The sequence below is a fragment of the Amphibalanus amphitrite genome, unplaced genomic scaffold, assembly GCF_019059575.1.
Source record: "Amphibalanus amphitrite isolate SeventyFive unplaced genomic scaffold, NRLGWU_Aamphi_draft 002113F_arrow, whole genome shotgun sequence".
Classification (NCBI taxonomy): Eukaryota; Metazoa; Arthropoda; class Thecostraca; order Balanomorpha; family Balanidae; genus Amphibalanus; species Amphibalanus amphitrite.
Window position 1 is genome coordinate 35,345 of NW_024883606.1, and position 25,497 is coordinate 60,841.

Consider the following 25,497-nt stretch of genomic DNA (forward strand, 5'->3'; position numbering starts at 1 on the left):
AATGCAGACAGGCAAGGGACGGAATCAGGGGCTAGGGCAACCGATAGTCGGCATACAAAGGAGAGAGGGGAAAGGGACAAGTGAATGGTCAGACTGAGGGGTACGGAAGACCTGCGACGATTCAAAAAGTTCACCTGGATGGACCTAGAGATAGCTCCGAACTGGTCGACCACCGTCGCCTACCCCAGCTCCCACTTCAGACACACGCGGTCACAAGGAGAGGTATGTATTGGCAGCACGGTCCTGGCGGGCGGCGAGGACATCGCGCGGTCCGCTGGTCTCGGGACTACACGGGACCAATGGTCCGACAGGTACCGACCAACCAACATTGCCGTCAAGGTTACAGGGAAACAACACAGATGCGACATACGCACAAACTACCGCTCAAGAAGTGACTTCCTTCTTGTGACACTATTTTGATTAACGTATAACACACAAATACCATACATCAGCACCTGCAGCATGACTATATTTGTTAGCAGATAGATATAACATGAACGGCGGTACGAAGGGAAGATAGAATCGGAGTTAGTTGAGTCCTCCGGAGTTTGACTGAGAATGGAGGGGCACATGATGCGGCAACTGTGATATGGATAGTTACCCTGCGGCAGGTAGGATGCGCCTGAGCCTAGACTGAACGCTATACCGAGGGTAGGACAGGCTGTTACTGCGACACACTGAACGTATCACTGAGGAAGCACCAGATGAGTAGTGTACGCGGTATGTACGTTAGTATTCTGAATTAGCCGATTGGAGCTGGACTGGCTGCCCGTCACGTATGACAGTTCTGGCGGCGTGCGGCCCGATTCGCCGGCTGCCAGCACCTCGGGCAGCTCGGCTGACTCGGAGCGACATCCTACGACAACAGCCGGCGCCGGGAGCCAATCACGGCGGCCGTCGGCGCCGGCCCGGACCGCATACCTCGGCAGCCACGCCGAGATGATCGTCCACATATATCGGAGTATTGCTCTGAAGTGGCAAACAAAAAACCGCCAGCCTCCCGCCGTCCGTCCGACCACGTTCCAGGATCAGATTATCACAATTGTAGCCCCATCAGCCCAGTAATCGGCTATCTTAGCGAGACGATAATAGTTTCAGCTGAGGGACAAAACAAACGCGGTCGTGTACCACTACAGTGCCGCCCTCTCTCGTGCCGTTTGCACTCCTAAACGTCAGCTATTTCTGGGGGACAGACAACAGGCATGCACACTCACAGACACGCACACACAAACTCAGAGGCGCCCGGCTGTCGAGTCACGTCACCGAACACTGTCAACCCTGAGAGATCTGACCGCCTCGCTGACTGGAAGGGCGCAACACTGAACGGAGGGGGAGAGCGGCCACGAGTCTGAACCTGCAGGCTTCAGAAGCGCCGTGTCGTCGGTCACACAGGTTGCTGCGCTGGATAAACCGGTTACATGATCGGGCTCTGTGGAGCGACCTAACGTCCGGAGTCCCGTCTCAAAGCAGCGACTAGAACTGAAGCCTGCGGGGACTCGGGTAGCGTGAAACGAACCAGACGGCGCCCCTGTCAGTCCGTCCCTCCCTCACAGCCTGTTCACGGGCAGGGCGGGCCGCCTCAGAGGGTCCCCAGCCGGTACTGGAGGCTCGCCCGGCCGCCCCCGCCCCCGCCGCTGCCGGCCGAGCCGTCTGACTCCGGCCAGCTGCAGTAGGTGCTGCGAGCGGCAGCGCGCGGCGCACCGCCCGCCGGGTGGCAATAGCAGGCCGAATGGAGGGCGGCCGGCGCCGAGCCGCCCGCGGCGGCCGGCACGGGCGCGGCGGCCGCCGGCGTACCTGTCAGCGGCCGCGGCATCTCGCACTGCTCGCAGGCGGACATGGCCGGGTGGTTGTGGAACGTGCACGCGCTGCACTCCCACGGCGGGCCCTCGCCCACATCCTCCGGGTCGGCACCTGTGCAGAGAGTACACCGGTTAGTGACACAATGGCACCTACGCAGAGTAGCCTGTCGCTCATATACCGATACCCTGATACACAACATCTCTTCAGCAGGCAAATTGAGAGTACGCAGATCCACACATCGGAAGAGGCTTCTGCCATAAAAAAAACTCATCAGGTCCTACAAACATTGATCAACTAGTAAAAAGGTATTATCTAACAGACTTCTCACATACATTCCGAGTCGCCCGGGAACTGACTGCGAGATCGGACCACATGCCCGACCACCGCGTGCGTTGTCCGGATTCCACAGCCACGATTGGTGGTGCGAGCGCCCCCTGTCCTCAACGGCACCCCTTGAACCACCAGGCGATACGCGGCTCTAGGCAGTAGGCACTACATCGAGTGATGTGACGGACGTCTGACAAAACTAAGCAAACTGACGGAGGCTTAATCCCTGCAGATCTTAGACACACACATGCGTCTTTGAGTGGCACAAGCCACGCAACTGGGCACGGCCCTGTATCACCGCAGTGCCGAGTCAGGGAGACGGGCGGTCCGTCTGTTACTCGCGATGGTGGCGCTGGCTGGCGGTTATGGGCAGCCGTGCGCGGTTTTCGCCGAGTTCTCACGCGTACGGTTCTCACCTGACTGAGTATGTCGCAGTGTCGACACCCCGCTGCTGGAACTGGCAGAGCTCCGACGGACTGTGGACCAACGCGATAGGACGGTTACACGCTGGCGACACACAGGTCACAAGCAGAAAACAAACAGGGAATAAAGTATAAACAGTTCAAAAGTCGATGGTAACCGGTAATATTGAGAAGTGTAAGGCTACGAAATTCAGCAAGTAAAACTGACATGATGCTCAGATGCTTGTAATTAGTACCAATTGCAGGTAAACACCAGTTTTGCATAGTTGAGTTTTACGTTAAGAACATTTTGAAATAGGCACAAATGTGGAACAAACAAAAAAGGGGACTCAAAGAAACAACGCTTCTAAAATCCCACTCTTTCGAGTTTCGATCACTAATCGTCACTTGTTTTCTTTGCCGATGGTGACAACCAATCTATTCTCCCTTCTACCCTTCCAGCCTCTCTATCTCACTCAGCTCAGACTCTAACATCACTGGTACCCACTCCCCCCTCGTTCACTGGCTGCCCCAGCCCCCTGTCCCTCCATCCCTCCACCGGGGCCCCGGCCGCCCACCTTGCTGTGCTGTCCGCAGCTCCTGTATCTCGGTCACCATGCGATCACACTCCCGGCGCAGGCGGTGGTTCGACTCTGCCCACCGGAGACGGTTATCCACCTGACAGAGAGGCGGTCAACTGTTACACAACAGACAGCAGATACACACCATGTGCGAGACTGGCCTAGAGAGTCTCAAGATGATGTAGAATACGGAATCACCTGAGCAATACACAATACACATCTTAAGATATATACGATAAGCCCTGAGAGCTCATGCGGTTTCCTAGATACCCCACAGTTGTCCCCCCCCCCCCCCTCATGAGTTTCCCCAGTCCAAAAAGCAGTCCCCAGCTAACCAAAACTCTCCAGCTCACCAGGGCTCCCCCTGGCTCATCAGAGCTCCCCACCAGGCTCCCCCCAGCCCACCAGGCCCCCCACTCACCCTCCCCACAGCTCACCGGAGCTCCCCACAACAGCTCACCAGGGGTGCTGCTGGCACACTCTCCAGCCGCCGGGTCAGGTCGGCCGTCTCCGCATTCAGACGGTCCCAGAGGCGCCGGGTGCGATCCAGCTCCAGCCGCAGGCGACCGCACGCCTCGTGCTGCAGCCGCAGTCGCTCTGAGGGGTGACAGTGACCGTGACCGTCACAGAGCTGATGTGGAACAATGCCTACTGAACGTGTCAACAGCCGCTCTGAGAAAAGTTTGAACTTTTCTTGGACTTGGTTTTACTTGGATGTTTTAGTTTCACCAGGGAAGGGAAGTGTGTATAACTTGTATGTGAATATAAATAGTGCCAAGCCTGGTAAACAAAATAAGTAATTGCATCTTCGGTACTGGGTCATAAAGCAAATTGCTTGTTTTTTATGAAAACGATCAGCTACTCGTATAAAGTCAAAAACCATGATAACTCATATTACCCAACACTTATATTTGCAGCGTGCACCCGTACCGTTGACTGTGTCGGGCTGTCGTTGGACGGCTGGTCCGTACCTGCACTGCTCTGTGGCTCCTGTACAGAGGTCGCCGCCGGTGCCGCTGGGGCGACCACTCTGACCGGGGACGGCGGCCGAGGGACCGACACGCCGGGTCGGACCCCTACCGGCTGCTGCCGCTGGCTGGCTGGGGACCGGTACGGTCCATGTGGCGGCTCATACAGGGCAGCAGACGGCTGGTACGGCACGGCAGGGGCAGCCGGCCAGCCTGTGGATGGAAAAGACTGGCCTCCAGGCGGCTGATACTGACTGGTAGATGGCTGGTACGGACTGGTAGAGGGCTGGTATGGACTGGTAGAGAGGGTATTGGCCAGTAGAAGATTGGTACTGACTGGTAGATGGCTGGTAGTGACTGGTAGATGGGATATATTGACCGACAGATGGCTGGTACGGACTGGAAGACGGCAGGTACTCGGCGGTCAGGCCGGAGCCGGGCTGGTAGTGGCTCGGGGACAGCTGCGGGCCGGGCCGCTGCCCGAGGCCGGCCGGCGGCTGCGGCGGACTGACAGACACCGAGTACACGACAGCAGGCTCCGGTGGCCGGTACTGGCTCTGGGAGAGGAGCGGGACGGGCCGCGGCGGGGCCGCCTGGTGGCCAACAGCGCCGACACGGGCCGGCCGCCGATCCGGACATCGCCCATCTGCGCGGTCAGCTCCAGCAGGTCGGGCTCGTCGGCGCCCGAGGGACGCTCTGGCTGCAACTGGGAAGGGAACGGCGGGTCATTGAACAGTAAACGCCATTCTGAGTTCTGTTTGTCCTTGATATGTAAGCATCATTTTAAATGGGTACTATCGACTACAGCAAATTGATATTAATCCAAAGGACTGTAAATGGAGTTCATAAAGACTTACAGTGTCTCACTGAACACTTGAGCAGGATACTAAGAAGTGGCATTTTAAGTCTCAAGCAAAAAATGCATTTTATTTATTCATAACATCATAAAACTTAGCATACTATATTTTACAGATATCCCTTAAAAGAGAAACAAGAAAAGGATCATATACCACATTGATGATAATAACAACTGTCAAAGAATTACAACATACTGTAGCTTTTCCCTACAGCATAGCTATTAACTACCATTACTCACCTCATGCATGATCTCCATTCAATTTCAAGCAGTAGTCCAGGATTTCCAGATGACACAATTCCTCTGCTCTTACACTGCCATATTATAATGTGTACCAAAGTGAGTAGCCAGTTGTGTAACTCTTGAAGTCCTATGAAAACGAAAGAATGTCAATTAGTTTGATGGATTCTCTTAATGTGACAACAAAATGAACCCAGGACAGATTAGGGGTAGACTTCTGCCTACTGCATGTTTTTTTTCTGGTGTGTGCTGTCATTTTCCGATCTGTGTGTCAACATGCAACAGGTGAGCTGAATGTATTGCACACACTTCTTAAAAATATTGAGCTCATATAAAACAATGTCCAGGAAGCAAACCAGATCACCTGAAGTGAACTAAAATTGCACATGGAAACACAGCTTAAGCAGTTGCCTAAACATATTGCAGTGTCTGGAGAAAGATTGAAAACTTTTTAATCAAAGAAAGAAACATAATTATTAAATGAAGTTTATTTATGACAGAATTCATATTTATTGCTTTTTTGGCAATACAATACTTTGAGCTCTTCATAGTTCTTCAATGACTCATTGTTCAGGTGTTCATTGTGCTGAAGTCAAATGATATATCATCAATGATCAAGGTGAAGGGCCACCATCTGCTTTTCATTTTGGTCAAAAGCTTTTGATCACTTTGATAGAATGAAACATATTCAATAGGTAACAAAGATGTAAGATGGTATTAAAGGGACCCTCCCACCTTCAAAAAAGTTTATGAATTGGCATGAAATGATGTCGCTTGGTTCGGAAAAGCGAAAACGAATATCTACCAAATTTCACCGAAAAATATTCACCGGTTTTCAAGATATTAGACTTTTACTTTTGTTTACTTTTTGGGATCTCCGCTGTTTCTAGCGACTTTATTTTAGAAGTGCGGCGTTTGCGGCAGATGTTGCGCGCAAATAGCATATACCACCGCGTGCTACAAAACGTTTTAGTCAAACATTTAAAAATCGTTAGATATCTGCGCTGACGTCACACATTCAGAGGGGTATTCCTAAGCATTAGCCCCTCTGAATCAAAATGCTGCAATTTTGAAATTCAATATTTCCGATTTAAGGCATTTCTCGATGTTGTGAGTGCCAAAACCGGTAATTGTGAGCCAGGGACCCCATTTTGGCTATCTCAACTCAAATCTAATGTTAAGGTGGGAGGGTCCCTTTAAGTGATGCAACATTCATAATGTAGGTAGGTGCTGGGCCAAAAATGTTAATAACACTGGTGGATCCAAGAGGGTCCAACCGAGCCAATGTCAGGACTAAGGGCGGCCAGAACATGATTTGCCCCCCTCCCAATTTGAATTCGCCATTTAAAATCTCTTCTCTGCAATTAACAAATACGACAACATGCGTGGGATCCAGGCATCAAAGAGCCATTCGCATTCGGTCCATATCATAGGTGTCGCCATGAAATCTTGACACCAATACCAGAATCACTCACACTTTAACCAAAAATTTATTCAAACCAATGGTGGTAACACTTTGATACAATGACATCAACATACAAATAATTGTGATGAAAGTGAAGTGCATGGCTACCTCATCGAACGGTATGTACATTTTATGTGATAATTATGTGACAAGAATGCCTATTTTTAGATTAACACCGACTCCAAGGGCCCTGCAGATATTCAATCCCCAACAGATACAAATTACAAATTCTTGTTCTTGTTCTTGTTGGATAAGGGCGTAGCAGTCAGGGATCAAGCGTCCATCTTCTTTCTTCTCTCACTGGGTGAGCAGATACAAACTGAAACAAGTGGGAAAACGAAAATAATAACACCAGTTACCAACACAACACACACAAAACACAGCATTGAGCTCAGCATAAGGCACGAACAGAAATGAAAGCCATTAATGGCGCAGCTGCTACGAACCCTTAAAGCATGCAGCAGCCAATTTATTAAATATCAAAAACAAGGGGCCATATCTTGTCTATTCTTTATGAAGATAGTGGAGATTGCTAAAAAAATAACTTCAAACAAAGCTAACTAAAAATTAAGCGTTTAATGATCGGTATTCAGCTTGTGTAGAAACCAAGCAGAAACACCATAAAGGGTTTTCTCACGGTGACTTTAAATATAAAATGACTATAAAATGACTATAAAATTCACTGTTTGCAGACTGCAATGACTGCAGTGCACTATTAGCAGACAGAGCGGACAGAGCTAGCACGAGAACTTTTGGTCCGCTCGCAGTCCGGTCATGGGTGGAGCTTTCCCAGGGAAGTTGGTGGGGCAAAAAGTCGTCAAACCCACAATGTCCGATTATGAAGTTGAATAAAATAAATCAATGAATCAATTCCCATCATTACAGATATAATATTGTGCATTAAACAGACATTCCAAAGCTCATTAATGCGAAAAAGATTATTTTGCAAAGCAACAAAGCTTTAGAAATCAGCTAAAGTTGGTGGGGCAAAACGCTTATTGGTGGGGCAAATTGGCAAGTTGGTGGGGCAGCCGCCCCACCAACTGTATAGGAAGCTCCGCCCCTGAGTCCGGTTATGTTTTTTATGCTTTGTGTCACCAAACACAGCATACACAGAATCACTTTAAAAAAAATTTCCTTGTGTGAATTATTTTTGCAACGCATAGTCCAGTGATTTTACTCTGGCCGAGTCGGAGTGCGGTCTCGGCTCTGGGCCACGTAGCAGCACTCGGCAATCGAAAGAGCGTCAAAAATATGGAAAAAAACACTCAGGTCATTTTAAGGTCAGGTCAAAGGTCAGGTCACCAGAGGTCATCAAAGGTCAAATTTAGTCCATTTCAATAATTTTGGAAAATGCCAACGGCTAACTCGGGAACCAATAGAGCTACAGCGCCGCGGAAAAGCGCATTCGATAGCCCCTTTTACAGACCTTTCTGACTAATGTTCTCAGATTTAAACCTCAAGTCAACGGTTTAGCCTCAAGAGGGCAAAAACTGGAAAAATAACCGTTTTTACGAAAAATGTTTTTCGGCAATAACTTTTGACTCAAGAGAGCCACGACATTAATTTTGGCAGCATCGTGTTTCTCTCGTCGAGACGCGTCGAATGAACCAATTGTTGACCTTGAAAGGTCATTTTGAAAATTTGGCCTTTGGTCAAGGTCATGACCTGACCGGAAAGGGTCATGTTGCATATCAGTCGATCCGTATCGTCGATCTGAGCACATCTGACGTGTTTTCATCGCTCTAGCGCGTCTCTATCAAAAGCTATAGCCAAAAAACTGCTGGTGACCGCTTGTGACCTGAGATGACCTCAGGGCATACAGAGGGGTCCAGGTGCGTTTTTTTTCTGATTCAGTGTGTTATGTTTACCGATGAACTGATAGGTATTTGAGAGCGTTTTGAACGGCATTTGTCCAAAAGAGGCGCATTTCAATTATCACCCATTTTTAATGGAGAGGTCGCAAAATTGACCTGACCTTAGGTCACATATCTGAAAACTCCGAGACATACATTTTACATACTGTTACTCATATCAATCGCTGAAAGCTTCTTAAGTAATCGTTCAGTCGGTGTAGCTATGTATAGCGAGCCTTTGAACTTTTTCTCAGGTAAGGTCACTTGACGTGACCTGGTGACCTGAACTTGAACGACCCGGGTCTGAAATTTTGACATGTGCGGAAATGATGTATGAGCATATGTACCAAAAACAGCGGCACTGCGCGCTGCGGTTTTTTAGATATTTTAAAAACGCCCCCCCGCCCCCAGCACGGCGTGGGTTTAACCCTATTCCTGGCGGGCTCCGCCGGGACAAGAAACTGGCGGGGGCCGATTCGGCCCCCCTTCAGATCTCAAAAAACACATCGCAGCGACAAACGGTAAACGGCATCGGATACGCACGGTCAAGATCTACAATTTTTACACAGGTCATTTCAGGTCAGGTCAAAGATGACGTCACAGGGGTCGAAAAAGTCAAAATGGCGGCGCTAGATATGGAGAGAGTTTTTCTCGAATAACTTTCGAATTAGTCAAGATAGGAACAAACTAAGGGCATCATCGTGATCCTCTCGTCAATCCGCATCGAATATATATGTTGACCTCGAAAGGTCAAGGTCAAAGGTTGACCTCAGGTCACGTGACCTCGAGGTCATCATGTATGTCATTCGATGCGTCTTGACGACTGAACACAATGAGACCATCCACGCGTCTGTATCTTGTTCCTGTACGGAGTTATTGGCCAAAACCTTTGGTGACCTTTGATGACGTCACATGACCTCACAGCTGCCCAACAGCAAAACAGACCTCAAGGTAGTAAAGGTTGATCGTATGAAGTCATGTATGGTATATGGGGCCATTCCGACCCGTTTTAGTGGTAAAACAGGAGTTGATTTTTCCCCCATTGACTTATAATGGGGAGGTCGCGAAACTGACCTGACCTTAGGTCACCGATATCAAAATTCCGAGATATACAAATTGCACATACTGGTACCCTAACTAAAGCCTGAAGAGAAGAAATTGATCGGTCAAAAACTCTAGCTCTGGCGTGATTGCAAATTTTTCTGAGGTAGGGTCACCAAACCGCCTCTGGTGACCTGACCTGAGGTCAGATCAACTCAAAATTTTCAGACATGTTGCGTAGAAGCCTTTTAGGAAAAGTAAGAAATTTGAGCTTCCTAGCTCAACGCGTTTGGGAGAAATAACCAAAAACCTCAGGGGGGCTCCTGAGGCCCCCCCCCCCCCCCGCCAGGAATAGGGTTAAGAAGCCTTTGACAGAACTGACCTAATCAGTGTGGTCCATCTCTTGGCAGAGAAGTTTTCAGGCCTCATCCTTCAAAAACGACACAAGCCATGTCTTGCGTGACGCTGGCTGGGTTCGGGGTACCTACCTACTTCGTTTCCTGTCAAACTCAGCCAAAGAGTGCCGTTAGCTCGTAAAACGTCTCGTCGAGCAGGAGTGCAGGCCGACCCCGCGAACGGGGGCCGGGGCAGTTGCAGAGCATGGCTCGTGCACGCATTAGTCTCAATGCTGGATCCTCCCGCATTCCCGACCTGTCCGCAATGGTCACCGTTCCGTGACGGTGACGACCAGCGTGGCGAAAGACCCCGCGAGTTGTGATGTGACAGGCCACAGCCGGAGGCTCTCTCCAGCGTGCGAAGCGTGGGCGTCGTGCTGTACTTCCGAAACGCTTAGCATGATAGCAGTTCATCTAATTTAACTGCATTATCATTGGCCTAATCAGTTTTAGTGTGTTAATCGTCATAGATCACTGAGCAACAAGACCAAATGACGAGTGTTAAGCTAAAGGAAATATACCTATCACTTTTAACCCGAGCATGACTGGGGTATATTCCATAACGCGAGTGACGCCCCCCCCCCCCCCTCTCCTACCTCCGAAACTACTGGAACGTTCGTCAAAATTTAACCCGCGCCCTGATGAGGGGGCCATTTTGCCCCCCCCCCTGTGGTTTTTCTTAAATAGCGAGAAAACGGCGGCGCGCAGCGCCGCCAAATTTTGGGTACCCTACCGGTCATCAATTTGACACCTTCACACAAAAGTTCAAGTCACAGGTCATCTCGGGTCAGGAGTTATTGAGGTCAAACTGAGGTCATGTTCGAGATAAAATGAGCAAAAAACATGACATCTTGAAACGCTCACCAAATCTACAGTTGACAAGCAATTTTAAAGTTTTTTATGTGGTTGTGTAGAGAAAAGACGGCGCTAAAAAACTGCTATCTCGGATTTTCGAAATTTTGGGACTTTCCTCCCAAAAAAATCAAAAATCTATTTTTTTGGAAAAACTTTAAAAAATTCCAAAAAAATTCGATTTTCGAAAAACTGGAATATATGTGATAGTCTCTGCGCTTTTCGATATACATACCCAATTTTAGATCGATACCTCTTTTTTTTGGCCACGGTATAGCGAAAAAACTTAAAAATTGATGACGTCAAATTTTTTAACCCTATTAGTGGCAGGCTCCTGGCTACCCCATATTAGTGGCAGGGGGGGCTGTTTACGACCCCCCCTTGATCTCGAGATCCAACCGGCCCATTTTCAAAATTCAAACGGCATTCGATTTGGCTCAACGAGATCTACATTTAAAAAAAAAAAATTAAAAATGTCAATAGGGGGGGGGGTAGAGGGGGGTAAAACGGGCAAATTGCAGATACATTTTATACTGTTTATCACGGCCAGGTTTCTGAACCAATCTTAACGCAACTTTTGCCGATCGATAGAGAATGAACCAGGAATTCACATGGATCCTAAAAATATGCATTTTCAAAAATCATAGGCGGATACAGATCATTGAGATTGGGGGTACACAAAAAGTATAGTAAATAAGGTTTTTGTTGGTAATGTTTCTAAAAAGGGTGGCAATGGTCTTGTTATGTTACAATTTTCTTATGAGAGAACGACTAAAATTGTATTGGTCATGCATAGGCGGTGTCAGGGAACCTATGTTGGGAGGTAAAAAATAACCCCCATTTTTGGACGCCTGGATCCGCCTATTATAGCAAAAACGTGTCAAAAAAGGATGCACAATAACTTTGTAGGTATATGTATCACATGATACCTTTCATTCACTGTTCGTAAAACTGGTGCAGCATCGTGATATTCGCCCAAATGACTCGCTTCACGAATAGGACCCCCAATTCCCAGTGCTCTGGAGCCGCCCCTGGTAAAGTTATGAACTTGAAATTTTCAGGGAATGTGCCCAATTTAGTTTTAGGAAAAGTCAGAAAATTTCAGCATCGTAGCTTCAGCGGTTTCGGAGATATTCCCGAAAAACCTGAGGGTGGATAAAAACAACCCCCCCCCCCCTGCCACTAATAGGGTTAAAGGTAGTGTGCCACCTTTGAAAGATTTCCCATTTTATTTTTCCTATGATAAGCTTCTGTTTTTACCTAATATCGCAAAAAAAAATCAAAATGGGCCTGGAATAGTGCCTTTTTCGCCTAAAAGTTTATCGGTTTTTCGATATGTATAACAACTGTAGTGGGCTCACCTGCAAACAGGCGTCGGCAACAATCGCGAATGCGGCGCACATGTGACAATAAGCAAAGGTCATTATAGAGTTACGACGTACGGGCATGAGTTATCAGCTGTCTAATCGTAGACAACACAATGTCGAGCCTTAAACTGTAAGCCTGTATTGGTATTGTTTCTTTATTTGGCTGTCGAACATTATTTATGGTTTGAAATATGATTTTATGTAAATAATTGATATGAAAAAGCCGTCTCTTAAGTTATGACCCCATTTCACCACACGCAAGTGGCAGAAATGACAATGATCAGCTGACGCATATTTCTTGGCCGAAGTCAGAGCGCGCGGCCCGACGACCACCCACCGCACCACAAAGTATGACAGGAGCCGCGCCCAAAGCCAGGGCCCCGGTAACGTGAGGTAGCCGAGTCGGGGCAGCGTGCGCTGACCCAAGCCGGGGCCGCAGCTTTGGGCGCGGTCTACCGCATCCCCGCGGGCAGCCGCGGGCTATCACATGACACCGGGAGGACGCGCGGCCCCGGCTTGGGTCAGCGCACGCTGCCCCGACTCGGCTACCTCACGTTACCGGGGCCCTGGCTTTGGGCGCGGTCTACCGCACCACCAAAACAGGCGTGTTCGAAACCGCAGGAGATGATGATGAACGGGTTTATCGAAACTTGATTGGATGAGCATATCGGTAATAGCGATTTCAGTGTGTGCATTTGTTGTTCATAGTGGTGCGAAATGTGGTTGGGGTACGACCGACAACCCGTCGGGGCGAATTTCGCACTGGGGTACTCAAAATTTGAAGAATTTAAGACGTTTCCATGAGTTTTGAAGGTATGGATAAGATCTAAAAATCCGGTTCTCCTTATCTGGGCCATTAACTCCATACGGTCCAGGAAAGCTGGCACACTACCTTTAACCCTCGCCGGCCGAGGGGGGGCGGGTGCCGCCCCCCCCATAGGGTTTTTTTCGCGATAGCTCCGAACACGCTGGCGATAGAGAGCTGAAACTTGGCATACCTGACCTTTGATCCAAGCCGCATCTTTTGACACCAACCGCATTTTTGGGTCAGGTCAGGTCACTGACCTATGACGTCATAAGTGAACCTCTGCACGGTCTTCAGATGTCGCAACTTCGCAACGCCCTCACTGCCAGAGGAGATGTCACAGGGAAATGAAACTTGCAGGATCTAGTATCCATTATGAGTCTCACAACTTGTATATCTCGGATTTTTCCTTAAGGTCATATGAGGTCAGGTCATTTTCGTGACCTCACCATTATAAGTCAATGGGGAATAATGAAAACTGCTGTTCTGGCGCCGGGAACGATCTCCAACTATCTCAAGCACACAAAATCGTGATTTGATGCACTCCTTGCAAGGTTAGATGCGTCACTTTTGCAATGTTGACCTTCCGTGACGTCATTTATGACGTCATCAAGGTCATAGTTTTTCGTCAATAACTCCCGATCAAATTGAGCTAGCGAGTCGAGAAAGCCACCAATGGACTCAGGAAGACCTGCCGAATCGAATGATATGCGACATGACCTCTTTCGACAAACGTCGTGACCTGGGGGTGCTGACCTGACCTTGACCTGAGGTCAACACCCTAAGTTGACCTGACCCGAACAAAAAGTATATCATTCGACGCGCCTGAGCGAGGCGAACACGATGCTGCCAAAATCGCGGCTCTGCGGCCGTTTTTTGCGAAGTTATTCACCAAAAACTGAACCGTAGGGGAAGTTGGGGGAACGCCGAATACTTTTTTTCTGACGCCCGTAGCACGCAAGGTAGACAACATAAGCTATTCTTGTTGGCGTCATTCGAGAGGCCAGTCTTTTGTCTTTCAAACATACCAGGCGCATTTGATGAATTCGCATACCGTTAAGCGCAAAAACTAAAATATCAAAGAACTGACTTTTTCGTCGTTGCCCCGGACTGCGGGGAAAGCCGAAATGGGATAAATGATCTACGAGGAATGCCGACATTGATGTTTTGCCAATTTATCTCAAACTTTATCCAAAATTCATCAAAGCTGACACGCGTTTTAAGAGCTTGAGGACGCTTGGTGCACACTGGAAGTTAAAATTGTGTGATTATAAAAAATACCAGGTAAATCATTCCTTATAGGTAACAGGCCGTTGTGCCGGCTGAAAGTGTAATTTGTTTGACTAAAAATACGCGTTGCTATTCTAGCTCAGTAAAGTCCACGTAGCGTGCTTTAACGTGCGTAATTGCACGTTTTCGGCATTACCCCAGCCAGCCATACTTTCATTTGCAGATCCATAACTTTTAAACGTGCTGTATAAATTTCAAATAGGCAGCACACTTATGCAAAGACATGCTGAAGATTACTTGACCGAATTGGCCAGACAAACGGTAGCATAATGAGTAAGAAATGCAGCTTCAAGGGCGCATGTAGTACAAGGGAAACGTACCTTGAAAACGCTTTTGGCGCCCTCACAGCCGAAGTATTCCAAATGACGACTCGTAACAAACATGCGATAATTGAAGTCACTTAAGCTTCAGAGCATCACTGAGACGTGGCATCCATGTCGTACGGTTTTAGAAATATCTCGAATTTCGGCTTTGCCCCAACTCCGGCATTGCCCCAACTTCCCTACTACCCTGGGGCACTTGACCTGACCTCAGAGGTCACCGGTTGACCTAGGACCTTAAAATCGGGTACCAATCTCTGCGTCTCGTAACGGCGCACACGCTCGTTTTTTCCGCGACGCGCTAGCTCCACCAGAGGCGAAACGGCGAGGGGGGGTCGTACCCGCCCCCCCCCCCCCTCGGCCGGCGCGTATGTAGAAAACCAATAGGTCCGGCGAGGGTTAAATCAATTTTTAGCAATTCTAGACCACGTAGCGCAAAACGGAGACCACCATTGAACTCCCCATGACGATCTGCATCAAATCGATACCCATTTTATGCAAAAATATCAACTTTGAAATTTGACCTAATTTGACCTGACCTTGACCTGACCTTGACCTGACCTTGACCTGACCTTGACCTGACCTTGACCTGACCTTGACCTGACCTTGACCTGACCTTCACCAAAACATAATCTCAACTGACCCCAAGGGCTGCCTGTCCTACATAATCGCATTTGGCATATAAAATGGACCATAAAACATGCATCACATGATATTTTTAATTTGCGACCCTCGGTGACCTGACCTCTGTGACCTGACCTGGCATCAATGACCTCAAATAGCAAATATGTGTTTGACGCACATTTCCCCATCGATGATTTTCAATTAAATGCATTTTACTCGATTTTACAACGCATTTTTTGAAATGCCTGTAAACGGTGAAAATTCGACCTTTGACCTGACCTGTGACGTCATCGGTTTGACCGAGGTCAATGAAATTGGGTCACAAGGTAGTACCCCTTTGGGGCTATCCAACGCCGTTTGCCGCTTGTCGCTATGTTGCGTGGTTCTCGAGACCTTAGGGGGGGGGCAAAATGCCCCCATCAGACCGCGTTGCTCGGCAGCCCCCTCAGGGCGCGGGTTAACCCTCGCCGGACCTATTGGTTTTCTACATACGCGCCGGCCGAGGGGGGCGGGTACGACCCCCCCTCGCCGTTTCGCCCCTGGTGGAGCTAGCGCGTCGCGGAAAAAACGAGCGTGTGCGCCGTTACGAGACGCAGAGATTGGTACCCGATTTAAGGTCCTAGGTCAACCGGTGACCTCTGAGGTCAGGTCAAGTGCCCCAAGGTACGGTTCAGTTTTTGGTGAATAACTTCGCAAAAAACGGCCGCAGAGCGCCGATTTTGGCAGCATCGTGTTCGTCTCGCTCAGGCGCGTCGAATGATATACTTTTTGTCCGGGTCAGGTCAACTTGGGTGTTTGACCTCAGGTCAAGGTCAGGTCAGCACCCCCAGGTCACGAAGTTGGTCGAAAGAGGTCATGTCGCATATCATTCGATTCGGCAGGTCTTCCTGAGTCCATTGGTGGCTTTCCCGACTCGCTAGCTCAATTTGATCAAGAGTTATCGACGAAAAACTAATATGACCTTGATGACGTCATAAATGACGTCACGCAAGGTCAACATTGCAAAAGTGACGCATCTAACCTTGCAAGGAGTGCATCAAATCACGATTCTGTGTGCTTGAGATAGTTGGAGATCATTCCCGGCGCCAGAATAGCAGTTTTCATTTTTCCCCATTGACTTATAATGGTGAGGTCACGAAAATGACCTGACCTCATATGACCTTTAGGAAAAATCCGAGATATACAAGTTGTGGGACTCATAATGGATACTAGATCCTGCAAGTTTCATTTCCCTGTGACATCTCCTCTGGCAGTGAGGGCGTTGCGAAGTTGCGACATCTGAAGACCGTGCAGAGGTTCACTTATGACGTCATAGGTCAGTGACCTGACCTGACCCAAAAATGCGGTTGGTGTCAAAAGATCCGGCTTGGATCAAAGGTCAGGTATGCCAAGTTTCAGCTCTCTATCGCCAGCGTGTTCGGAGCTATCGCGAAAAAACCCTATGGGGGGGGCGGCACCCGCCCCCCCCCTCGGCCGGCGAGGGTTAAACGGTGTCTGATAGCCCTGGAAAAATTGTCGAGCGAAACCTAATTTTATTGACCTCTGGGTCTCCGATGACGTCACAGGTCAGGCAAAAGTAAAAACTATTAGCATTTTGGCTTGTCCACAATTTAGGCTCTGGCCTCCGGCTTTTGTTTACGTACTCCTTGATATATGCCTTAGATACTCTGAGGGTACCGACCTTGTACTTTGAATGTTTAGGGTCAAAGCCAGGTTATCCTAGGTCACGGAAACTTTATATCATGTATTGGTCACGTGACGCATGTTTTATGGTCCATTTTACTCAAAGATTTCGAAAACAATGTCGTCTGTGTCATTTGAGGTCAATTTCAGCTGAATTTGCCTGAGGTCAGGGCACTTTCAGGTAAAAAAGGTCAAATCTTGAACATGAAATTTACATTTTAAAAAAGGGGCTTATCAGATGTAATTTGAGCTCAGAAACACGATGGTGCTATTTATATTGCTGTCAGCTGTGCGATGTCAAAAACGTACTGAAAATGGATTTGAAAGATCTATACCTATTTATGAAATTTTTACTAAAATGCGTAATGCGTATAATGAGGGGGCAGAAGCTGTCCCCCTCCCGTTTTTCGCCAATAACTTCTAAACACGTTACGCCAGCGACGTCAAACTTTCAGTACCTACCGTATCATTTATTAATGTAACACGTTCCCTGAAAAATGATGAGCGAAATCCGTCACAAAATTTTTGAGAAAATGACGTTTAAGTGACGTCATGTCCGCCATTTTCGCCTAAAAAAACGGCAAAATTTCAAACACCGCTAACATCTTCATTTTTAAAGGAATCAAGACGTAACAAAAAGTTATACGTTATTCTACTTTGTCTATCAAATTGCCATCCTGTTTTTTTTTTAATTTTCGATTTGAGCCCAATACCTATTTTTATTTTTTAAAAAAACTGACTTTTGGGGGAAAATCATAAAAAAATCCAAAATTCTGAACGATCGCCTTCAAACTTCTAGCGATTGATAAGAATAACAGTATGTACAAAATATTTATCTCGGAATTTTGATATCGGTGACCTAAGGTCACGTCAATTTTGCGACCTCTCCATTAGGTAAGGTGCCTAATTAGCGACCCTTTCCGATTTGCGACCTACCTCCTTACAGAAAAACTGGCAGGAGAAAACGGGGTAAAAAACATCGTCAAAAGGTCAGCCATACTTTGGTTATCAAATTAAATTATTTTACGGTTGTCGATGTTTCTGGTGGGACGTTTCAGGTGAGTTTAAATAAAAAAATGACGAGTTTCTTATCCAAAACGTGGTGTTTGGGCCCTCTCTGATGAAAGCGATGCACATTATCATGATGCATCTTTTTTATTCTGAATCGACATTCCTTTTTCAATTGATTGCGTTTTACCATAGTGAATCGCTTAACTGTGCACAGCATGGCGGTTAAAAATGTGTCGCAACTCATATTTCCTATTTGCGCCTGACATGGTCGCAAATAGCTCAAGAAGGAAAAGAAAGGGGAAAAGTGAGAAATGAAAATGAGGTGTTGCTGAAGCTAGCAATGTGTGGCAGGGGATGTCAAATGTTGTCACGGACTGCAGGGGTGCCGAATTCAGCGCGGACCTCGAATATCATACGAGATAGCCCGCAAAATTTGGGTTTCCGCCTTCTTTTCGCCTTCGGTGCATCACTTGATCAGTTTTTACTTACGTAAATGTGTTGGATAACCGTTCCTGTTCGAGTGATTGAGTGCTTTGCGTATAGGTTACCTTTTTGAGATAACATTTCATCTTTTCAGGCGTCGCATTTTTTGCCATTTTTAATATGGGGAAACCCATAGACTTATTAGCGACCCTCCCCGGTCGCTAATCGGGAAGCGTTCCCTATTAGCGTTTTTTGCAATGGTTTGCCAAAATGCTCACTACAAATAAGTTAGTGAATATTGGGGCAGAAAATGACTATATTTTAATAGAAAAATGAACGATCTCTCCGAAAATCAAGCCAGTAATACAGTGGCACCCACAGAGCGTGAGCAATGGCGGTTCAAATTAAGGGGGTCGCTAATTAGGCACCATACCCTACCTATAGGTACCTAAGTCAATGGGAGAAAATTGAAATGCGCCTCTTGTGGACGAATGGTGTTCAAAACCCTCTCAAACATCGGTTCATGAGTAAACATGACACACTGAATCGGAAAAATGCACCTGTGACCCCTCTGTGTGCCCCTGAGGTCATCTCAGGTCACAAACGGTCACCAGCAGTTTTTTGGCTCTAACTTTTGATAGAGACGTGCTAGAGCGATGAAAACACGTCAGATGTATTCAGCTCGATGATGCGGATCGACTGATATGCAACATGACCCTTTCCGGTCAGGTCATGACCTTGACCTGAGGTCAAATTTTAAAAATGACCTTTCAAGGTCAGCGAATAGTCCATTCGACGCGTCTCGACGAGAGGAACACGATGCTGTCAAAAGTAATGTCGTGGCTTGCTTGAATCAAAACCTATTGCCGAAAAGCTGTTTTTGGTGCAAAGGGCTATTTTTACAGTTTTTTGCTCTCTGGAGGCTAAACCGTTGGCCTGAGGTCAAATCTTAGGACAATACGCAGAAAGGCCTGTAAAAGGGCTATCGAAAGCGCTTTTTCGAGGCGCTGTAGCTCTATTGGTTCCCGAGTTAGCCGTTGGCAGTTCCCAAAATTGTTGAAATGGCCTGTACATTTGACCTTCGATGACCTCTGGCGACCTGACCTTTGACCTGACCCGAAAAATGACTGAGGTGTTTCCGTCATGATTTTTGACGCTCTTTCGAATACCGCTTATCGCGTGTCGCTATACGTGGCCCAGGAGCCACGTTAGACAGGGGGGTGTTCAGAAACCCCCCTCCCCGGCCCGGCGCGGAAGTCGCGGAGCACCGGCCCTGCGCGGGTTAACAACCAACTTCAAAATTTGACCTCAGTTGACCTGACCTTGAACTGGCCTCAACCTGAAATTCATCCAGATGTGGTCCATATCACTTATTGAGTATGCCTATTGAATTCTATGAATAAAATGACCCATAAAATACGTGCGCACATGGCCTTTTCTATATTTCGTTTTTGGTGACTTTACCTGACCTTGACCTTGACCTTTGCATGATATTGTATGCAACGAATATTGTCTTGGTAGCCAAGAACACGTTTTGGGCACTCAGTCCCAGTCCATTCGTTGGCACCACGGTGCAAGGCCGATACTGCAGAAACTTGCATTTTGTACACTTGACCTGACCTTGACCTGACCTCTGACCTACTAAAGCAAAAAATCAGCTCTTAAGATCTGCCTTGTTGAGTGTTCCGATTGCCGTTTTCCCATCTTTCTACGACCATCGATTCGGAAGTTTGACAGGGGGCAGAATCTGCCCCCCTTCCCCCCAGCAGGGCGCGCGGGCTAAATAGCCCAGCGAGGCGCGGGTTAACAGAAACAGGTGTAGAATTAAACGAGCTACAACAAAAGCGGCCCAACGTCATTTTAAACTTTTGCGTTTGAACCATCTGAAGTAAAAATTTAATTCGGTATTCAGTATGCCTACCTAGGCTAGTAGGTACCTACGAACTGCACAGAAATCCATTTTTCCCCAAACTTACCCCAAGACGTAGGTAGGGGAGACCCGAGAGGTATGGGCCGGTTTTCGGAAAAGGCAATTTTCTTCCAGTGGGCAGTGACTAGACCCGGTTTTTCACTCTGTGTACGTGAAATTGCCTTTCGCCTGCTAGATGTGCCTGATATTAGGCATCTGGGATCAACTATTTTATCTCGAGATAACTTTCAATAAATAATGCGTTTTTTTCGATTCATCAAAATACACCGGGAGGTATGGGTCCGGGGGTGATATGGGCCGGTGCCATGTTTCATATTCTTTTCTCGAAAATGAGAACAATACTCGTAGCCGGTATCTACCTTGATCTCTCTTAGGCCGTGTTACACTGCCGAAATTTGGCCTCGACCCTGTCGCCGAATCACGTCGTGTAGGAAATCGGCGAACCGTTCACCGACAGAGGCGAACAGTTCGCCGACAGAGCCCGATTTGCAGGCAACGGAAGGGGGCCCCCCTAATCGTGCGCGGGTCGAAGCCGATCCATGATTCGGCGAACATCGCGAATGAATGGCGAATTTGTTGCGAATAGTCGGCGATACCTTGGCAACAAGTCGGCGCACGTAGCGACATGTCGGCGGTGACTCGGCGAGTGTTTGGCGATCATGTTCGTTTATCATAAGTTCGGCGAACGGCGACGAAATTTTCATTTTCATGAAATATTCGTGGCGGTCGTGACGAACCGTAAAAGTCGCGCGGTGGGCACCGACTGGTCTGCGAAATGCCAAGACCGTGGAAGAAAGATCCCGAATCGGTTCGCAACATAGGATGACTTGCATATTCGTGCACATTCGTGTACCAAATTCGGCAGTGTAACAAGGGCTTTAAGCCCTTGTTTACCCTCGATGGTACTGAAAGTTTCGTCGCGATCGGCCGCTTTTTACGCGAGTTATTCGCGAAAAACCGAGGGGGTCCGTTCCACCCCCCCCCCCTGTACGGGAGTCATAAGCGTCCTATAGGTATAGCATTAGCGCTATCGAAACTATCGGTGCAGCGAGTTCCGCAGCACACTTAGCACGGAATCTGCTTATCTGTTTACAGCCCTCATTCAAGTTCAATCTCGCTATGAGGGCGGGGATAAGCGACGGGCCAGGCAGGCATAAACTTCTTCCTTGCCTACCAGCGGATCCAGCCGTGACCAGGTCAAGGTGGTGAATAGAATCGTGCCCAATAGTTGAACGCACCGGTAGCAAATATGTTGCTGGTAGCGGGATCTGGGAAATTCGACATTATATGCAGTTTTAAGGTTGTAAAATTTATTTCTTAGAGCAAAGGTCAAGTAGACACCTTTTAGCTATTTAGGATCCCAGACGCCCACTGACTCCGCCTGTGGCCATGTCGTAGAGACCGAGACGTGACTCAGCAGATTGTCTCGCCAATATGGCACCCCAGGGTCAGTGGGCGTTACAGCCCGGCGCGATGGGGACGTCCAAGGTCAGCGCTGACGGAGATGGGCGGCGGCGGCGGCTGCAGTCGCACCGGGAGAGCGCAGCGGACGGGACCTCCGCCCGACAGCTGCAACGACACACAGATCCAGAGGTGCGGTGGAGCGACACCTCCCCCCACTGAGTGCGCGCTGACTCCCCCGAGGACCGCCGGTGACAGTTACCGGGGTTACATGAGCAAGTAAATGCGTATCAGGAACGGATTTTCCTATTCGCTCACCATTGTAGTCCGTTTGTAATGCGTATTAACTCTGCTCATGTAACCCCGAGCAATGAAGAGGTCACGGTGTGACAGAGCGCGCCATGTTGGAGGGTCTGCTGACGGCGCCGCTGGCGGCGCTCCGCTGGCTCTGCTCGCCGCTCCCGCTGACGGTAATAGTCCTTATCGTCGCGTTTGTTTACTATATGCTGACCAAGAACTTTGACTATTGGAAGTCGCGCGGTGTGCCTGGACCGCGACCATGTCTGCCCTGGGGAAACGAGTTCGGACCGCCGTTCACGAAGGTGGGTGAATTCGACAGCTGGCTCTATCACAAGCACGGAGGAAAGAAGTATTGTGGCTACTTTGAGCTCAGAAAGCGGTGCTTTTCGTGGGAGATCTGGAGATGATTAAAGCCATCACTATCAAAGACTTCGACCACTTTACCGATCAGCGCGACCAGCTCGGAAATGATCTTTTCAAAGAGATGCTGATCATTCTTAAGGGCGCCAAGTGGAAGGAAACACGTTCCGTGATGTCTCCAACCTTCTCAGCTAGCAAACTAAAGGCGATGTATCAGCTGACACTGGATAACGCTCAGAATCTGCTGAAGTACATTAACGCTCAGCAAGTAGACAAGGGTGAGGTTGAGATCAAAGAAGCCTTCGGGAAATTCACGATGGACAATATTGCAGCTAGCGCTTTTGGGATCAACTGCAACTCTTTCACCGACCCAAATAGCAAGTTTGCGGCCATGTCGGCAAGTCTGAGTGACTTCGATCCACTATCTATGCTTCAATTCATTGTCCAGGGTGTCTCAGCAAAGCTCGCCGCCCTGATCCCCACGCCCGTTGACAAGGCTGGCGAGTTTTTCCGAAGCGCAGTCTTGAAGACGATAAGTCATCGCGAGAAGAACCCCAGCTCCACCGCGACTTCCTCCAGCTGCTGATGGACACCAAGGACAAGGATGGCAAGCGGATCCTTTCGGACAGCAGCATCGTGGCGCAGTCGATCCTGTTTCTGTTCGCCGGCTACGAAACCACCGCCACGCTACTAACGTTCGCCGCCTACTGCCTGGCGCTGGACCAGGAGATCCAGCAGCGTGTCCAGCAGGAGGTCGACGACGCCGTCGAGCGTCACGGCGGCCTCACCTACGAGGCCGTCATGGACATGCCGTACCTGGACCGGGTGATCTCGGAGACGCTGCGTCTCTACTCGCCGGCGCCGCGCACCGAGCGCGTCTCTGCACCAAGAAGTACACGCTGCCCGGCTCGGACCTGGTCATCGACGTAGGCACGCTCCTAGCGATACCGTGCTTCCCATCCACCGGGACCCGGAGTACTACCCGGACCCACTGCGGTTCGACCCGGACCGCTTCCTGCCCGAGGAGAAAGAGAAGCGCCACCCGTGCTCCTACCTGCCGTTCGGCAGCGGGCCGCGCAATTGCATCGCCATGCGGTTCGCGCTGTTCGAGGCCAAGGTGGCGCTGGTCACTATGCTGCGGGAGCTGACGCTGAAGCCGACGCCGCAGAGACGCCGCCACACCCGATGCCGCTGGATAAGAAGGCGTTCCTGGTGAGCCCGGAGGGAGGCCGTGTGCCGCTCTGCGCCGTCCGCAGAGATGAGGGGCCAGGAGGAGAGTCAACAGAGGCGGTCACCATCGGACGGCGTCGGAAGAGGCTGCTCGCAGCGGTCGGCAGTGGGATCAGCACTGATCACCGCATATTTGATAAAACTGACGGGAACAGGGTAGTTTCAGGGGCCTGATGCGTATAACCCAACGCTTGTATTATGACTTGGTAGCTCGGAAATGCCCTGGGGCTTGTGAAATACGCTATCGACTAATGAACCAAGCTATCGTGATATCTGAGCCTGACATTTATCATATGATGATCATCTTTCTTCATTTACCAATAAAAGATTGCATTGCACTTGTGTGCCGTCTTCTTTATGCTAAGTAGGGGTAGGTATGCCTTTTCACGTACGGCCCTCCAGCAAAAGAGTGGTTGGTTAGCCTATGTGCTTTTGGTGTAATATCTTTGAATGACAGAGACACTCCTGTAAAATGACTCAATAAAATGAGAAGAGGGTTCGTGCACACACTTCGGCAATGGTTATCAACAGCCATTAGGGGAGAGCGGGGCCAGTTGAAACACGGGGTCAGATGAAACATGGCTTTATTTTCAACATATATGCAACATATGGCGTTGCCGACACCACTGCGCATCCGCGCTCGACCACTTTCTTTGTCAACGGCGTTTGGGCGGCAAACGGACGGTAATTTTGATTTAACCCGCGCCCAGATGGGGTCTGCCGAGCAACGCGGTCTGATGGGGGGGGCCATTTTGCCCCCCCCCCTCAGATCTCGAGAACCGCGCAACATAGCGACAAGCGGTAAACGGTGTTGGATAGCCCCAACGGGGAACTACCTTGTGACCCAATTTCATTGACCTCGGTCAAACCGATGACGTCACAGGTCAGGTCAAAGGTCGAATTTCACCGTTTACAGGCATTTCAAGAAATGCGTTGTAAAATCGTGTAAAATGCATTTCATTGAAAATAATCGATGGTGAAATGTTCTTCAAACACATATTTTGCTATTTGAGGTCACTGATACCAGGTCAGGTCACAGAGGTCAGGTCACTGGGGGTCACAATATGAAAGCGTCGTGTGATACATGTTTTATGGTCCATTTTACATGACAAATGCGCTTATGTGGTCAGACAGACTTAAGGGCCAGCTTAGGTCACGTTTTGGTCAAGGTAAGGTCAAGGTCAGGTCAAGGTCAGGTCAAATTAGGTCAAATTTCAAAGTTCATATTTTTGCATAAAATGGGTATCGATTCGATGCAGCTCGCGTCCGGGGAGTTCAATGGTGGTCTGAGGGCTACGAGGTCTAGAATTGCTAAAAATTGAGTTCAAAATTTGACGTTATCATTTTTTAACAGTTTTTTCGCTATAACTTGGCCCAAAAAAAAGAGTTATCGATCTAAAATGGTATGTAATCGAAGAGCGCAGGGACTATCTCTATATTCCGGTTTTTTTTCGAAATTCGAAAAAATTTTGGGAATTGTTTTGAGTTTTTCTAAAAAAAATCAATTTTTTGATTTTTGGGGGTCAAAATCCAAAAATTTCGAAAATCCGAGATAGCAGTTTTGTAGCGCCGTCTTTTCTCTACACAACCACATAAAGAACTTTAAAATTGCTTGTTAACTGTAGAATTGGTGAGCGTTTCAAGATGTCATTTTTTTGCTCATTTTTACTCGAACATGACCTCAGTTTGACCTCAATAACTCCTGACCTGAGGTGACCTGTGACTTGAAATTTTGTGTGAAGGTGTCAAATTGAAGTCCGGTAAGGTACCCAAAATTTGGCGGCGCTGCGCGCCGCCGTTTTCTCGCTATTTAAGAAAAACCACAGGGGGGGCCAAAATGGCCCCCCATCAGGGCGCGGGTTAACACTTGTTTTTGTGTTTTTGAGCGGCGTTTGGGAGAAATCGTTCTTATGAATATTTTGTGATATCTCATATATCTTTGTTTGCTGAAAGAAGAACTCCTGGCTCCGG

The 25,497-nt window shown here is 48.5% G+C and overlaps 1 long non-coding RNA gene and 1 pseudogene across 3 annotated transcripts; one reads left to right on the top strand and one right to left on the bottom strand.

Moving 5' to 3' along the window:
• Window positions 1–4,676: 4,676 nt before the first annotated feature.
• LOC122376363 lies at window positions 4,677–6,895 on the bottom strand. 3 transcript variants are annotated; one of them, XR_006255620.1, is made up of 3 exons: window positions 6,864–6,895; window positions 5,174–5,303; window positions 4,677–4,783 (listed from the first exon to the last, which is right to left on the bottom strand). It is a non-coding gene; the product is annotated as an uncharacterized LOC122376363 (long non-coding RNA). The 3 variants fall into 3 exon arrangements; XR_006255618.1 differs by lacking the exon at window positions 6,864–6,895 and adding an exon at window positions 6,819–6,861; XR_006255619.1 differs by lacking the exon at window positions 6,864–6,895 and adding an exon at window positions 6,766–6,832.
• A 14,851-nt stretch (window positions 6,896–21,746) lies between these two features.
• On the top strand, window positions 21,747–23,512 carry LOC122376364 (annotated as a pseudogene).
• The last annotated feature ends 1,985 nt before the right edge of the window (window positions 23,513–25,497 follow it).